The sequence below is a fragment of the Bubalus kerabau genome, chromosome 8 (genome assembly GCF_029407905.1).
Source record: "Bubalus kerabau isolate K-KA32 ecotype Philippines breed swamp buffalo chromosome 8, PCC_UOA_SB_1v2, whole genome shotgun sequence".
In the NCBI taxonomy this organism is placed as follows: Eukaryota; Metazoa; Chordata; class Mammalia; order Artiodactyla; family Bovidae; genus Bubalus; species Bubalus kerabau.
This window is the reverse complement of record NC_073631.1, coordinates 46,546,178-46,559,326: the sequence shown is the minus strand read 5'-3', so window position 1 is coordinate 46,559,326 and position 13,149 is coordinate 46,546,178. Positions and strand designations below refer to the sequence as shown.

General features: G+C 39.9%; 1 non-coding gene across 1 annotated transcript; it reads right to left on the bottom strand.

The window, feature by feature from the left end:
• Nucleotides 1-3,420: 3,420 nt before the first annotated feature.
• LOC129659733 (small nucleolar RNA SNORA57) lies at nt 3,421-3,565 on the bottom strand. The gene has a single exon (XR_008718208.1). It is a non-coding gene; the product is annotated as a small nucleolar RNA SNORA57 (small nucleolar RNA).
• Nucleotides 3,566-13,149: the final 9,584 nt, after the last annotated feature.

Here is a 13,149-nt window from a genome sequence, read left to right as displayed (position 1 = left end):
CTCATAAAATGTTTTTGACAATTGTTTTGTTTGAATGAAGATACATACAAGATTCACACACTGCATTTACTTGATCCATCTTTTAAATTTCTTAATTTTAGGTTCCCCTCCCTTTTTTTCCCCTTGCCATTTATTTGTTGAGTTGTGTCACTTTTCCTATATAGTTCCCCATACGATTTTGCTAACTGCATCCCTGTGGTGTTTCAAAACATGTGCTTCTAATTCTTGTGAACTTGATAGCTGGATCTAGAGAGCTCTCAGATTCAGGTTTGATGTTTGGGGCAAGAATGCCTCATATATGCTGTCATCTACTCATTATACCCAGTCATAGTGTCTAGTAGTCTCAGTGGTAATATTGATCAATGAGTGCTGTCAGGCTGATTTATTCATCAAAAATGTTCAATGTTTCATATAATGCCATCCTCCTCTGAATATGCCTTCCTCCTGTTAATATGCCTTCCTGGGCTTTAGTATTTAGAAAGCTAAAAATGCATTTCTCAAACTGCCTTGCAGCTAGAGTTAATGATGTGATTTGAATTCCATCAACTATAGGCAGTTGTGTATAGTGAACTGAGTTGTGGAGGGTCAGGTTGTGAGGCACCTTCATGACAGGGTGTATTATAGTGAAAGACGCTGTGGAAACAGTGGTTGTAGGGGTGTCTTCTCCATTCAGTAGGTAACCTCCTGAGCATGGCCTGATCAACAGTCCTTTGACAGCTCAGTTCTTTAGCGTGGATTTGTGAGTTATTCCTGAAGCTCAATCCACTGGCTGTTTCTTCAACCCTGCCAACCATTTGTGATAAGACCATGTAATACATCCCTTTTGGCTTAAATTACCAGAGTGGACTTTGTTCTCTGCTTTGAATCCTGACTAATATAGCTCCACTAAGAAAAAATATTTTCAGCAATTGTCAAGCAGTTGCCGCTCACTTTTTTAAAAGAGTGAATTTAGTTAAGCTTGTTAACAATTGCCTGAGTATGTAAAATAGATATCCTAGGAAGATAAGCCTTTTTAAAAGAAAAAAATCATATAGCAATTTCACATTAACATTGTATAAAGTTTCTAAAAAAAACAAAGAAGTGCCTTCCCTGCCAGTTTTACTGAGAAATAACCAGAATCGCTGTATAAGGTTAAGGCATACAGTATGATGGCTTGATTTACATATATTGTGAAATGATTAACACAATAGGTTCAGTTAACATCTATTATCTTGTAGATGCAATACAAAGAAAAGAAAAAAAAATTTTTTTCCCTTGTGATGAGAGCTTAGGATTTACTCTCCTAATAACTTTCCCATGTCACACAGCAGTGTTAGCTAGTCACCATATTATACATTACATCCTTGTACATAGTTATAACTGAAAACTTGTACCATTTGACCAGCTTCCTCCAATTACCCTCCTCCCAGTGTTTTTTAAACATTTAAAAATTAATCCATGTTAAGAAAAATTAATCCACGTACAATAATGACAATTTTATTGAAAAGTAATTTAAATATTATCTTCACAAAATTTTAATTCTATAATATGAAGTAATAGGTATAAATCTTCAGAGTCTGGCAAAGAGATTTTTATTCAATATTTTATTACATAAATGTAAAACAGAAGTTGAAAGAAACTATACCATGACCTATCCAGTGACCAAATTATACCTGTCACTTGAACTCTAAAATTAACAGTTGTATTTGTTTTACCACACATCTAACCATCTATACATCTCTCTATCATACATTAATCCATCTTATTTTTTGATACATTTCAAAGTAAGTTGCAAGCATGAGTACAGTGCATGCATGCTCAGTCATGCCCCGTCTGACTCTTTGTGACCCCATGGACTGTAGCCCGCCAGGCTCCTCTATCCATGGAATTTCCCAGGCAAGAATACTAAAGTGGGTTGCCATTTCCTACTCTGGGGGATCTTCCCAACCCAGGGATCAAGCCTGCATCTCTTGAGTCTCCTGCATGGCAGGCAGATTCTTTACCAACTGTGTCACCTGGGAAGCTGGAAACATGAGTACACTTCACACCTAAATAACCTCAGAATAGCAAAAAAATTTTTTTTCAAGTATAGTATATGGCCACTGGAGGGCTTCCAAATGCCATAAAATGCATTAGAAAGTAAATTATGGAAGTGAAAGTTGCTCAGTCGTGTGCGATTCTGCAACCCCATGGACTATACAGTCCCTGGAATTCTCTTGGCCGGAATACAGGAGTGGGTAGCCTTTCTCTTCTCCAGGGTATCTTCTTGACCCAAAAATCAAACTGGGTCCTCCTGCATTGCTGGCGGACTCTTTACCAACTGAGCTATCAGGGAAGTCCAAATTAGTCTATAGTGTTTAAGTTGTCACGTCCTGGGGAAGGTCTAGGCAAGAAGTTGCTTGGAGTGTAAAGGGCATCAATCAGACGGAGAGACCCAATCTGAAATCCAGCAAAACTGCAACATTTTTTATTTTTACCCTCATACCTCTCCTCCTCTTTTTACAGCTCCTTCAGTTATAAAAGAGAAAACACATAACTGGCCCCTCTCCCACTCAAATGATTTGTGCTACTGAAGGTAGAAACTCTTTAAATCAGAATCTCAGAAAACTTGATGGAAATCAAGATGTTATATTTGCAGAAATGAGCTGGCATCGTGAACTCAATGTTAACCTTCCATGAGGGCAGGAGCTTAGTTTATCATTTATCCCTAGCATGTAGAACACTGCCTAGCACATACTAGTGCTCAATAAATATACACTGAAGGAACGGGTGAATTCAAATGCTTAATTCGAAATATAATATTCATATATTTCCTGTCATTACTAATCAAAGAGGTTTTTCTAAAATAAAAATAAGCCTCAACTTAAAAATAAGTGCATAGGTTGATTGTCTAGAGCTAGAGCTGCAATTATACAGAAATGATACGTTTTCCATATGCAGTGGGAACTTCGGCACAAGCCTATAGTGTATCCACCACTGAGGCTCACCTGACTGGTGAGCAGGTTTTGCCAAAGCCCCTGGCTGGGCAGAAGCCGCACTGCCTTTTGCTGGAGACCACAGGAAAGCTTCACAGAATTGTTAGGGCACTTCTCAAACACACCCTGGGACTTCCTAGAAACAAATATGAAGTCTGTTTGTGAACCAGTGGGGACGAGCCAGTGGAATCTGAATTATTGCTGTTGATGTTATTCTCCTTTTGGGCTTTTAGACTGGTGATACCTGAGGAAATTCAAATGTGCTGCAGCTTTAAAATTACCTTGTTAAGGTGATCATTTTCTTTGAGATTTCCTTGGCCTGGAAGAGTATTTCCATATTCAGCACAAGTTCATCAAGCTAGCACACATCTCAACGGCTACTGTGATTTTTTTTTCTTCTTTTTTCTTTTTTCCTTTCTCTTTTTCTTTTTTTTCCCTCCGCCCCCACCCCCCTCTTTTTCTCCCCCTGTGTCCCAGCGCTTGAGGATAGAACCAGTAGACTTGTGGCCTCTGTTACTGAAGACATGACTCCAAGGGGGCCAGAGCCCATCCCTCATCTGTACCTTATGCGGACCAGGACTGCGCACCCAGCCCCCGCCAAGAAAAGGAGGGTCTACAGGCACTGTCTCCCTCCCTGAGATCCCCAGCCCCGACCCCCACGTTTACTCGGCCACACTCACTCAGTTTTTTTTTTTATTAAAAAAACATATATTTTTGTCTCTTTAAGAGAATGAGAGACAAACTGTTTTTTAATGTGTCTAATAGAGGGCAACATAAATAAATAATTTCAGATCTATCCGTTTTCCTGTTAGAGATCACAGTTGGTGGCCTACCTAGATGGGAATCAAGGACAAACGAGATTTAAAATCCATAAAATCACCTTGTATTTTATACTCAAAATAGGTATTTAGAGAAATTTCATGGCATAAGCTATAAAAGGTTAAATGTCCAAAGTAATCTGCTACAGCAAGTGCTACCCTCGCACTAAAGGTAGGTAAGATCTGCAGGCCCCTACAGATTTTCAAATAGCCCAATGAAGATGGTCATTAAAACATACTTTAGAGAAACCACATTCTTCCAAGTGAGCCATCAGAGGCTCCCTGCCACTTGGTATAATGTGATAGAATCCAAGCAATTGGATATTGGTGGGAGGTGGTTGACTGAGACCAAATATTCATTTGTTCTTTTTCAGAATGTTGCTTCTCTATGTCAAGGTGTACACTAACCACAGGTACATTCAGTAATATAAGAAACAAGCAGCAAGCGTCATTTTCATAAAGGTAAATTCATCCAACTGAATTGGATTCCTTTTCTGTCTTTAGTAAAGTCACTCAGTCGTGTCCGATTCTTTGCGACCTCATGGGCAGTAGCCTGCACCAGGCTCCTCCGTCCATGGGATTTTCTAGGCAAGAGTACTGGAGTGGTTGCCATTTCCTTCTCCAGGGAATCTTCCTGACCCAGGGATCAAACCCAGGTCTCCCACATTGTAGACAAACGCTTTACCATCTGAGCCACCGGGGAAGTCCTATGGTGTCTTTATGACCTTCCTATTTATTTTGTCTTTATGACCTTCCTATTTATTCTGTCTTTACGACCTTCTTATTAATTGTGGTGTTAAGATATCCTTTTTGTTAATAGTGGTAATGAATGATAACTTCATGTTTTCATTGTACTTACCTGAGTAAAAATGAAAGTAAAAAACTCCGTGTTAGTCTCCAAAATTATCTTGAAAATTTAATTGTACATGAAAAGTCCAATCTCTGGAAAAGTCAAAAAGTCTCTTCCAAATTAAGATTCTGTAATGCAAAAATCAAATAATCAACAACTCTATGAATTCATCTTCCCTATTCAGGTACTGGACATGAAACTGAATAAATAGAAAACTATTGGTTGTTAGGGCAGGAGTTCCTCCATTTTCAGCCCCGTAAAGCATCTGAAATTCCCTCAAGGATGTAATAAAATTAACTAATACAACATAGCTTCTGAAGTCAACTGCCTAAGCTCTGACATTTACCAATTGCATTATCTTGGTCAAACTACTTAACCCAGTTTGTGCCTTAATTTCTTTATTCATAGAATGAAGATAATAATAGTGTCTACATCACAGGGCTGTTGTGAATATTAAATCAGGTAACTTATCTAAAGATTTCATCATCAGTTTTTCATCATCATAAACTAAAACTCTGTACCGATTAAACAATAACTACCCATTACCTCCGGAGAAGATGGTGGCACCCCACTCCAGTACTCTTGCCTGGAAAATCCCATGGATGCAGGAGACTGGTGGGCTGCAGTCCATGGGGTCACTAAGAGTCAGACAAGACTCAGTGACTTCACTTTCACTTTTCACTTTCATGCATTGGAGAAGGCAAGGGCAACCCATTCCAGTGTTCTTGCCTGGAGAATCCCAGGTACCGGGGAGCCTCATGGGCTGCTGTCTACGGGGTTGCACAGAGTCAGACACGACTGAAGCGACTTAGCAGCTTAGCAGCACCCTGGGCTTCCCTAATGGCTCAATGATAAAGAATCCACCCGCCAATGCAGGAGATGTGGGTTCACAGGCTGGACCCCTGAGTCAGAAAGATCCCCTGGTTAAGGAAATGGCAATCCATTCCAGTATTCTTGCCGGGAAAATCCCATGGATAGAAGAGCCTGGAGGGCTACAGTCCATAGATCGCAAAGAGTTGGACACGACTTACCAAGTAAACAACAACAACCCCATCCCCCAGCTGCTTGGTAAACACCATTCTACTTTTCATCTCCATGAATCTGACTAATCCAGGCACCTTAAATAAGTGAAGTCATACAATATTTGCCTTCTGTGTCTGCCTTACTTCAGTTAGCATAAAGTTTCCAAGCTTTACTCATGTTGTAGTATGTATCAGAACTTTTTAAGGTTAAATTATTCACCTCTATGGATATACCACATTTTGTTCATTTATCAATAAAAACTTAGGTTGTTTCCACCTTTTGGCTATTGTCATATTACATATCCTTAATAAATTACTTGAATTATTTGTTAAAATAAAACTTACTACTTTTGAGAGGATCTTATATGCAAGACACAAAATCAAACAAGAATTTACTCTGAGTTTCATATCTCATCACCACCAAATAATTGGACTGTGTTGATAAAATTACTGTGATGGGCTTCTCTGGTGGCTCAGGTGGTAAAGAACCTGCCTGCAATGTGGGAGACCTGGTTCAATCCCTGGGTTGGGAAGATCTCCTGGAGGAGAGCATGGCAACCCACTCCAGTATTTTTGCTTGGAGAATCCCCATGGACAGAGGAGCCTGGCATGGTATATAGTCCATGGAGTCATAAAGAGTCGGACGTGATTGTGTGACTAAGCACACACATGTAGTAGGTAATTCATCTTTCTGCAATATCATTGCAAGTCACTTAAGCTCTCTTAATTTCATCATCTGTAGAATAAGAATAGACATCAAAAGCAACAAAAGCAAAAATAAACAAGTGGGGCTATATCAAATTAAAAAACTTCTGCACAGCACAGGAAACCATCAATAAAATGAAAAGGCAATCTACTCAAATGGGAGAAAATATTTGTGAATCATATACCTGATAAGTGGTTAATATCTAAAAATATAATGAACTCATATAATTCAATATCAGAAAACAAATAATTGGATTAAAAACTGCATAGAACAGTTTTCCCTGAATAGGCTTCCCTGGAAGCTCAGCTGGTAAAGAATTCGTCTGCAATGCAGGAGACCCCAGTTCAATTCCTGGGTCAGGAAGATCCCATGGAGAAGGGATAGGCTACCCACTCCAGTATTCTTGGGCTTCCCTGTTGGCTCAGATAGTAAAGGGTCTGCCTGCAATGCAGAGACCTGTGTTCAATCCCTGGGTTGGGAAGATCCCCTGGAGGAGGGCATGACAACTCACTCCAGTATTCTTGTCTGGAGAATTCCCCCATGGACAGAAGAGCCTGGCGGGCTACAGTTCATGGGGTTGCAAGAGTTGGACATGACTGAGTGACTAAGCACAGCACATCACAGAAGATAGCACAAGCTTTTTCCCAAAGACATACAGATAACCGGTTAGCAGGTACATGAAAAGATGCTCTATGTCATTAATCATCAGGAAAATGCAAATCAAAATCACAGTGAGATATTGCCTCATATCTGTTAGAGTGGCTGTTATCAAAAAGACTAGAAGTAAATGTTGAAAAGGATGCAGAGCAAGGGAACCCTTCTGCATTGTTGGTGGAAATGTCAATTGGTGCAACCACTACATGAAACAGTACTTAGATTCCTTAAAAAATTGAGAATAAAACTACCATATGATTCAGAAATTCTGTTGCAGTCAGGGAGACCCTTTCCAGGGCCCGAGTGGGCACTTGTCTAACACTCAGAAATAAACTGTCTGAGGAGACACACATGCTGACAAAGCATGATGCTTTATTGGGAAGGGGCGCCTGGGCAGAGGGCAGGAGGGTAAGGGAACCCAGGGAGACTGCTCTGTCAGGTGGCTTGCAATCTCGGGTTCTGTGGTGAAGGGGTGGGCATGCACTGCTCAGCCAAGATGGGTGCCAACAAGAAGGATTTGTAGAGGTGGTAGGACTCAGGACACATGGCCACATGGCGTCTCCTTTTGACCTTTCTCAAATTTCTTCCAGTCAGTGGTGGCTTGTTAGTGCCGTGTTCCTTACCAGGCCCTCCTGTTGTAAAATAACTCACACAAATTGTTACTATGGTGCCTGGACAGGGTGGGCAGTTTTAGTCAGTGTGTTTCCTCTAACAATTCTACTTCTGGGTATTTATCCATTAATTGAAAAAGATGAACGCACCCCAATCAAGACAGCCTTTTGTTACAGCAACCGAGATGTGGAAACAACCCAAGTATCCACTGACGGATGAATGGATTAAGAAACTGTGATATATACATATACACACATACACAATGGAATATTATTCAGCCATAAAAGAACGAAATCTTACCATTTACAACCTCAAGGGTATCATGCTAAATGTAAAAGTCAGAGAAAGACAAATACTATATGATCTCTCTTAAATGTGGAATCGTATACGAAGCCAAGTGTATAGATACAGAGAACAGACTGGCGGTTGCCAGAGGTAGGGGGTGGGAAGTGAAAAAAATGGTGAATTATGTTGTTTTGTTTTTGGCCATGCCTTGCAGCTTGCAGGCTCTTAGTTCCCCAAACAGGGATTGAATCCCAGCTATCACAGTGAAAACACTGAGTCTTAACCTGCCAGGAAGAACAATAAAAGTATCCACCTTATAAGTACTACATAAATTTAAATACTATACAATATAAATGCTGTTTTTGTTATTATCTATCAGTTTGTAAGTTCAATATTTCAGGTATAACAAATAATATTGGCTGCCCACTCAATGTCCATTTTGTTCCTTCTCCTTCCTAACTGCTCCTTTGTTCAAATACCTCCCTCTTGTCCTTACAGCCCATGAGATTTATAGATGCTAGTCAAACTCCCAGCTCTAGGAAACTCATGCTAGCCAATAAAATTCCTTATGGTTTAGACCAACTGGCATTTAACCAGATCACTTGTAGCTGAAAGTATCCTAATTGGCACAGATCAATCTTAACTTCCAAAGAGAATTATAATACTAGACTGATTGCTTGTACTAAAGTTGGATAAACAGGTCCATGGAAAGGGGAAAAAGAAAAAAGGAAGGATGAAAAAATGTGAAGAAAGTGAGTCTTAGATTATGTCTTCAACAAATAACAAATGTATATCATCACCCAAAGATTAAAAAAAAATTTTTTTTTTAAGAATGGCAAGAGCTAAAGGATGAATGAAGCGGTGTCCTAAATATGTTAAAAATAATAGTACTAGCATGAGGAATATCACACATCTCTACTTCACTGTGAAAAGTGATGATCAGCTAAATGAAGGCACATTCAGTTCTCTCATCTCTGTAGACAGAAGTGAGGGATGTAATTACTAGCATAAGGGCTACAGAGATCATATGAAGTTAAGGGGAAAGTAACTTGACCATTATACAACTTCTTAGGGGTTAAGTAAAATCCCACAATCATGCTATTTAACGTGCCACTGGCTAACTCACTATTACAAAAAAAAATGTCTGTTTTCTCATTCTACTCTGTTGTAATAATAAAGAATTTCTCTGGTCTTTGTTCTGAGTTCCTGTCACTTGGCCTCTAGCGGGATTTTCTGAATGATAAGAGTATATGTGTTATTCATAAGTGTCTTGGATCACACCTATTTTATCTAATGACATGTCTCAGGATGGGGCTTAGTTACCAGAAAGACCAACCAAGTGTTAAAAGGGTTGAGCTTTGAGTCACCTAGACCTTCAGAAAAGGAAGGAAGGCTGGAGACAGAGTTCAATCATATGACCAATGTTACTTCCTAAATAATGAAACTGTAGTAAAAACTCTGAAAACTAAGGCTCAGTGGAGTTTCCTGGTTGATGAACATACTGATATTCTGGAAGGATGACGTGCCCTGATTCTGCGGGTAGAGGGCGTGAAAGCTGTGTCCAGGACCTTCCACGACTTCAATTTTAGCACGTTATACTTTTCATATATCAAGTTAAACACTTGGTTTTATACTTCACTATTTGTGTATCTTTCTCTCCTCTCTAGTCTATAATGTCCTAAAGGGCACTGATTAAGTCTTGTTGCTTTTAGGATCCTCACAGTGTCTAAGATCAGGGCCCAATAAAACAGGGAGTAGGACATAATCTTTAAAGGAATGATATATCCATTAAGGATAAGACATAAGGTAGTTAGAACCAATTAGGCCCAAGATGATAGCAAAGCTGACTTCAGTAGACCTTGAGCCTCACTATAATACATTTAGCAAGCTAAAGACACACCCACCAGCCATAGAACTGTTCTGAGGCTGACTGTCAAAAAAGTGGGTGGTGAGCCAGTTCCTGGAAATCCCCATCTCTTCCCCCAAATAGTTGGAATATACTCTTACGTCTTAGCCTATGAGATTACCCAACCCATAAAAACCAACCACCCCATATTTTGGGGTAACTCTCTCTTCTGAGATGGACTGCACTTTGTCTATGGCATATGTATCTCTCTAAATAAAACTGCTTTCACTTTACTGTGGCTGGCTTTTGAATTCTTCCTTGAGTAAAGCCAAGGATCCCCACTTGGTGGCCCATCCCAGCAATTCACCTGAGACCTGGGGTGTGACTACCATCTCGCACCCCATTTTTCCTGCAACTACAGGGTTTAGAATGCTGAAGGACTAGGGAAGAACCAAACAGCAATCTCAAGGGGATGCTAATGCTCTTCTTCACAGCGTGGCTGAGAGTCTTGCTTTTTGGAGCACTCATGATGTTTGCTAGTTTCTAAGCATGATTCTCCAGCCTACTCAAAATACTGGTATCTTTCCCCTTTGCTTAAGTTGGCTGAAACTGGTTTATAATGCTTACAGATGAACTCTGACAGGAGAAAGCAAAAGCAGCTTGTTCTTTCTGCAGTTTTCAGTAACCTTTCCTGGTACCTAGCCATCTGAATCCTTTCCAGTTTGTGTAACAGAAAGATTCAGAATTATACAAGCCTTAGTGAATGATAAATAATTCACATTTATACCAAATGTTCATGGAACAATCTTGGAAATAAAAATACAAGGAATCCTTCTGTGGATTTAACATTTAACTTTTAATGCTAACTTTTACTAAGTTGCAACAAACATAGAAATACCAGCTAAGACAGCCACAGATGAAACAAAGTCAAGTGAGATCTGACGATTAAGATGGGTGTCAAGTGAATGAGACTCTGTACTGAAACGAGAGAGAAAAACTTAATAGGACTATATTAAGACATCTATGAGAAAAAAACATAAAAGCAATTATTTTTGTTTGATTTGGCACTGGCCAGGCTTCAGCTGGATCAAGCTATATTCAATTTTACATGCCACGCTGTAGGAACAAAACAAAACAAAACAACTTGGAGAGTGTTCAGAGAACAGGAACTGATTAAAGGTTGGCTAAATTAGACCTATGAGAAATTGTCAAAAGAACTGGGCATGTTCAGTCAAATGCAAAACATTTGGGCAGGATGAACAATTAAGTACAAGTATATGAAGAGATGGTTCCCAAGTCTGAGGTTTAGGTTAAACAGACAGTTGAAAATCATGGGATTAAGAACATAAAACAGATCAATGTTAAGTGTGGAGTAAATATTGTGAAAACAAACGAAAAAGCTTTAAAGAAAGTGATGAATGGATGTATTTGTCAGAATTCTTCACATACCACTATTAAAACAAATTCAATTTTAGGCTTAAATAGAAATAATCTAGAAAATGGAGAGAAAACATATTTTGATGGGTTGCATTTAAAAAGTGAAAATTTTCAGATCAAATATGAAGAACGTTTTTTAAGAAAAAAATGGTCTACCTGGGAGCCTTCTTTGGGACCCAGGTTTATCAGAAGAGAGAGAAGCCCTGATACTAAGTGTCTCAGCTCCTGAATGAGGATAATTCCCTCATGTGTGTGTTTTTGGGAAGGGGGGCAGTGTAGTGAGCAGCTTGTCTGGCGTCTAGAGGAACCCTCATTAAAGATTCCCCATGGACTTCCCTGGGAGTACAGTGGCCGAGATTCTGCTCTCCCACTCCACACACCCAATGCAGGAGGCCTGGGTTTGGTCCCTGGCCAGGGAACCAGATCCTGCATGCTGCAACTGAGACCCGGTGCAGGTAAATAAGTACTTAAAAAAAAAAAAGAACAAGATAAAAAAAGAGACTCCCAGAAACGCCCACCAAGATACATGATTCTCTCCAGATGGTCCCTGTTAATTATCCTTTCTCTTTGTCAAATAGAAACAGTTCCTTCTCTGAAGTAACTTCTGCTATTTGGAGGTCTTGTTGGACAAAGCAAGTAGAAAACTATTTATTTTTCAGTTTATACCCTTTACTTCTTAAAAAAAAATTAGAATATAATTGCTTTACAATATTGTGTTCGTTTCTACAGTACAATGAAGTGGATCAGCGATATGTCTACATATGTTGCCTCCCTCTTGGACTTCCCTCCAAAAAGACAACCTTCAGAATGGGAGAAAATATTTGCAAATGAAGCAATGGACAAAGGATTCTCCAGAATATACAAACAACTGAGCTGACCTGCCTCTTGTGAAACCTGTATGCAGGACAGGAAGCAACAGTTAGAACTGGACATGGAACAACAAACTGGTTCCCAAAAGAACCAGAGTACGTAGTCCAGGAAAAGGAGTACATCAAGGCTGTATATTGTCACCTTGCTTATTTAACTTATACACAGAGTACATCACGAGAAATACTGGGCTGGAGGAAGTACAAGCTGGAATCAAGATTGCCAGGAGAAATATCAATAACCTCAGATGATACCACCCTTACGGCAGAAAGTGAAGAAGAACTAAAGAGCCTCTTGATGAAAGTGAAAGTGGAGAGTGAAAAAGTTGGCTTAAAGCTCAACATTCAGAAAACTAAGATCATGGCATGCAGTCCCATCACTTCATGGCAAATAGATGGGGAAACAGTGGCTGACTTTATTTTTCTGGGCTCCAAAATCACTGCAGACAGTGACTGCAGCCATGAAATTAAAGGACCCTTACTCCTTGGAAGGAAAGTTATGACCAACCTAGACAGCATATTGAAAAGCAGAGACATTATTTTGTCCACAAGGTCCATCTAGTCAAGGCTATGGTTTTTCCAGTGGTCATGTATGGATTGTGAGTGTTGGACTATAAAGAAAGCTGAGCACAGAATTGATGCTTTTGAACTGTGGTGTTGGATAAGACTCTTGAGAGTCCCTTGGACTGCAAGGAGATCCAACTAGTCCATCCTAAAGATCAGTACTGGGTGTTCATTGGTAGGACTGATGTTGAAGCTGAAACTCCAATACTTTGGCCACCTGATGCTTAGAGCTGACTCATTTGAAAAGACCCTGATGGTGGGAAAGATTGAAGGCAGGAGGAGAAGGGGACGACAGAGGATGAGATGGTTGGATGGTATCACTGACTCAATGGACATGGGTTTGGGTAGACTCCAGGAGTTGGTGATGGACAGTGAGGCCTGGTGTGCTGCAGTTCATGGGGTCGCAGAGTGTTGGACACAACTGAGTGACTGAACTGAACTGATGGAGCTCAAAATCAAAGAAAACAAACCACTCAATCAAAGAATGGATGGAAGACCTAAATAGACATCTGTCCAAAGAAGACACATAGATGGC